Consider the following 5277-nt stretch of genomic DNA (forward strand, 5'->3'; position numbering starts at 1 on the left):
CATCCCTCCTTCATCCATCCATCCTTCCTTTCATCCATAATTCCATTCATCTTTCCACCCTTCTATCCATCCATCCTTCCTTTCATCCATAATTCCATTCATCTTTCCACCCTTCTATCCATCCCTCCTTCCTCCATCCATCGGTCCATCATCCATCTATCCTTCATCCATCCCTCCTTCATCCATCCATCCTTCCATTTGTCAACCATCCATCCTTCTATCCATCATTCCATCCATCCTTGCATCATCCTTCCATCCATCCGTCCTGCATCCGTCCTTCATCTATCCATCTATCCTTCATCATCCCTCCTTCATCAATCCATCCTTCCATATATCCATCCATCCTTCTATTCATCCATCCTTCCTCCTTCCATCAATCCATCCATCCATCCTTTTATTCATCCATCTTTCCTCAATCAATCAATCCATTCATCTATTCATCCATCCTTCCTCCATCCATCCATCCATCCTTCATCCATCTATCCTTGAATCAATTTTTCCAACCATCCTTCCAATCATCCTTCTATCCATCCCTCCTTCATTCATCCATCCCTCCTTTCATCCATAATTCCATTCATCCATCCATCCTTCTATCCACCCGTCAAACCTCAATCATCAATCCTTCCATTCATCCTTCCATCCACCCTTCATCCATCCATCCTTCATCCATCCGTCTATTCTTTCATCCAACCATCCATCCTTCATCCATTCTTCCATCCATCCTTGCATCCATCCTTCTATCCACCCATCAAACTTCAATAATCAACATTCCATTCATCCATCCACCCTTCTATCCATCATTCCATCCACCCTTCTATCCATCATTCCATCCATCCTTCATCAATCCATCCTTGCATCACCCATCTTACCCATCCTTCCCATCCTCCGTTCATCCATCCTTCCATTTATCCATCCATCCTTCTATTCATGCATCCATCCATCTATCCATCCTCCCATCCTTCATCCATCCATCCCTACTAAATCGATCCATCAATCCTTCATCACTCCATCCATCGTTTATACATCCATCCTTCTATTCATTCCTCCATCCTTCCTTCCATCCCTAATCCATCCATCCTTCTATCCATCATTCCATCCATCTATCCATCATCCATTCCTCCTTCATCCATCCTTCATCCACCCACCCTTGCATCAATCCTTCATCCATCTATCCTTCATCCACCCTTCCATTCATCCATCCATCCTTCTATCCATCATTCCATCCATCCTTCATCAATCCATCCTTGCATCATCCTTCCATCCATCCATCCTGCATCCATCCTTCATCCATCTATCCATCTATCCTTCATCATCCCTCCTTCATCAATTCATCCTTCCATATATCCATCCATCCTTCCTCCTTCCATCAATCCATTCATCTATTCATCCATCCTTCCTCTATCCATCCATCCACCCTATCATTCCATCCATCCATCTATCCGTCATCCATCCCTCCTTTCATCCATAATTCCATTCATGCATCCACCCTTCTATTCATCCATCCACCCTTCTATTCATCCATCCTTCCATCCATCCTTCATTCATCCATCCTTCCATCCATCCTTCATCCATCAATCCATCCATCCATCCTATCATTCCATCCATCCATCTATCCTTCATCCATCCCTCCTTTCATCCATAATTCCATTCATGCATCCACCCTTCTATTCATCCATCCATCCTTTTTTTATCCATTCATCCATCCATCCTTCATCCATCCATCCTTCATCCATCCTTCTATCGACCCGTTGAACTTCAATCATCAATCCTTCCATTCATCCTTCCATCCACCTTTCATCCATCCATCCGTCTATTATTTCATCCAACCATCCATCCTTCATCCATTCTTCCATTCATATATTCATCATTCATCCATCCATCCCCCCTTCCATCCATCCTTCCTCCATCCACCCACCTTTATTCGTCAACCCTTTCTATCCATTTTCCCTTCATCCATCCATCCTTTATCCATCCATCCCTCCTTCATCCACCCATCCTTCTCATCTTTCATCAATCCATCCCTCCTTCAATTACCCATCCTTCCCATCCTCCGTTCATCCATCCTTCCATCTGTCCATCCATCCTTCCATTCTTCCATCCATCCTTCTATTCATTCATCCATCCTTCCTTCGATCCCTAATCATCCTTCCATCCATCCATCTTCACACAGTTTCTTAGCTTCAGTTCTTAGCATCTAAAAAGGTCTCCTTTTAGAATCCTGGATGGCTCCAAATAAAAAATAATATATTTGAAAGTGGAAGTTATCATACTTTACAGTAGTTGCAGTAAAGATTAAAAGGTTAAAGAACACAAAGGTAAACGGGAAAAAAATGTCCTAAAGTGTAATTGTCTACAGACACTTTGTATAACTTTCCCAAAAAGGTAACCTTCTTTAAAACATGGATAACATTGCTTACGGTTAATAGAATCAACTGGTCAAAGGTTGCTCTGACTAACAGTCTTTCCGATGAATCAAATTCAGCTCTTTATAACCTCTCTGTTCATCTGCTTTGTTTCGTAGCCATTTTCTATGATGAGGCACCTTGCTGACACAACAAAGAGCACACCCACACAGGAGACACCCACTGCTGTTGAAGGCAACCAGGCTCCATCGCTTCCATGGAGCGCCCGCTTATGTCTCCCTGTGCTCTGTGAGGATAAAAGGGTGATATGGGTTCATGCAAACGAGGTGGACATGCAGCCAGATGAGGTGGAGGAGCTGAACAAGGCCTTCAGCAGGTCCCCCTATCTAACACCCAAACAGACTGCTGCTCTAGCTCAGCGCTGCTCCTTCCATCCAGACCAGGTGAGGGTTTGGTTTATGGCCCAGAGGCTCCTCTGTGGGATCAGCTGGGATTATGAGGACATCAGAGAGGTCTGTAACAATTTAATATCCAACAATGATGATGCTGAAGAAGATGAGGAGCTCACAGACAGGTTTATTGACAAAGAAGTGAAGAACAAGGATCAGAAGAGCGAAGGAAGAGAGTGTGGAGGAGAGGTGATCTGGAACGGACCAAGAAAGCAGAAAAGGGGAAGGAAAAGAAGTAAAAAACAAGATGATGAGAGGATCACTAATGGAGCCAATATGGAACCAGTTCTCACCAAGAAGAGAAGAGCACAGACCAAACTAGTCTCCAGTGGAACAGGGAGCCAGTCAGACCAACAGGAAGAAGCCATGAATCCTGCTCCAACCTCTGGGACCAGACAGGAGGAAACCCAGGCAGCAGAGTCTCAGAGCAATTTGAAGACAGATGGTCAGCTGCTGCTGCGAAGGAACGCCTTTCTGCAGTCCCAGTATCAAACCGCTGAGCAGTACAGCTCGCTGGCAAAGCTGGTCGGCATGCGCAGAGCAAGTTTGATCAGGTGGTTTGTAAACCTACGATATTACGTTAAAAAGTACCGGCCAAGCTGGATGACAGTGCAGCAACACAAGGAGGTGGTGGCTAACATCAAGAACCAGCAAAACAAAGATTTGCAGTTAAAGATGCAGCAGAGAAGCTGCTGTGCAGCAGTAGTAGCAGCTCATTCTTCTGATTAGCCTGTTCTACTAAAGAGTTCAAAATATATCCTTAAAGCATCTTTAAACTTTGTTTTTTTCTTGTCTTTTGAGGTTTTACATTCAGCTCTTTCTTTTTGTAAAAATATTTTCAAGTGCAACTTATATACCCATGTATCTCATATCCATGAGACGGCTGCACAAATGTTTTTATAAAGGTTCAATAAAAGCACTTTGTTACATTACCCCTTCGATGGTATTTTGTTATTTTTGTACAGAGTAGAGTATTAGGGCCATACTAACACCTTAAATTAATTATGAGAATAAAGACATAAGATTAGGATAATAAAGTTGTCTTTGTACAACACTGATGTCTCAAGCCTAAGAGATGAAAGAAATAGCCTTTGCACTCATTCTGATTTCAGGATGAGGCTTCAGTCATGTGGAGCTGATCACATCATGTCAGATCATAACTTTACTTTCATATTATTGTTTTGGTAATATTATGACTCTGTTTTCAAAATATGACTTTATTCTATCTGTAACCAAAGAAAACTCTGATTTCAAGTAGGCAGGTAGGTAGGATCCAGTTACAAATTTTAATAGCATATGTTATATGATAAACTAATATCTATTTAAAAAGACATTTTCATTTATGCTTTGAATTATTAACTCACAATAGATGTTTCTTTTTTATTAGTTTTTTGGTTTTAAGTCAACAATATGATCTGTGGTTGAAATTCAAAAGCTAGATACAATAAATATCAGGAGAAATTAATGTTGTAAAGAAAATTTAGGACAGGATTAGTCCAGTAAAATTAAAGTGTAATTTTATAGGAAATATTGTTTCCATGGAAACACAGACCGCCCACCTGCATGTGGGCGGTGTTATGACATAGTAACATTCTTTTTTAGAATGTGAGGTCACAGACCCAGCTGTGGAACTCTATAAAGCCACATTGCTGGCACTGTGTCAGATTGAGTCCGCTCAGCGTTCAGATACCTACGTCTTTACCCATAGAAAACTGTTGGCAGCAGATTTCAATCTCTTACTTTCCAGTAAAGTTGAATTTTGTTGTATTTCTTAAATCCTTCCAAGCACAATGGCTGACTGTAGCATGAGCTCAGAGAACAAAGAAACCACCATAACTCCACCATCTAGCATAACTGAAAGGAAGTTCATTGGTGAATATATCTTTGTAAAAACGCTCCACGATAAATCCCGGGCTGAGAACGCTGAGCTTAAGAAAAACGCAGAAGCTATGAGCCTTCGTATGGCTGAGATGCAAGCTGAAATAGAAAACCTCAACCAGCAGCTTCAGACTGGCAGAAGTAATTTTCAGACGGTTTGCAGGGAAAACCAGTTTCTGCATGGATACGCAGAAGGTTTGAGAATAAGAGTTTCTGAGCTCTTATCAGAGAGGGACATGCTCATGAGAAAAGCCAGACGTGAGATTCAAACTAAGGAATCAGCCACCACAAAGAACAAAGAGGCTGAAACACCTAAAATTCAATTAATGGATAAGAAAGAGTTTCAGGAGGAAAAGAGACAAATCCTGGAAAATAAAGCTTTTATAGAGGAGAAACGCACATTAGAAGCTCTGAGAGACGAGCTCAAGATGGAGAAAATGGGGATTGATCAGGCAAAAGTTCAATTAGAAGCAGAGAAAGGAGAGCTGCTTCAAGAAAAAGCACAACTGGCAGCAGAGAAGCAGCAACTAGAGGCTGCAAAGCAACTTTTTGAACAGGAGACTAAAGACCTGAATGAGGAACAGATG

This window comes from Cyprinodon variegatus, unplaced genomic scaffold (genome assembly GCF_000732505.1).
Source record: "Cyprinodon variegatus isolate N-32 unplaced genomic scaffold, C_variegatus-1.0 Scaffold1262, whole genome shotgun sequence".
In the NCBI taxonomy this organism is placed as follows: Eukaryota; Metazoa; Chordata; class Actinopteri; order Cyprinodontiformes; family Cyprinodontidae; genus Cyprinodon; species Cyprinodon variegatus.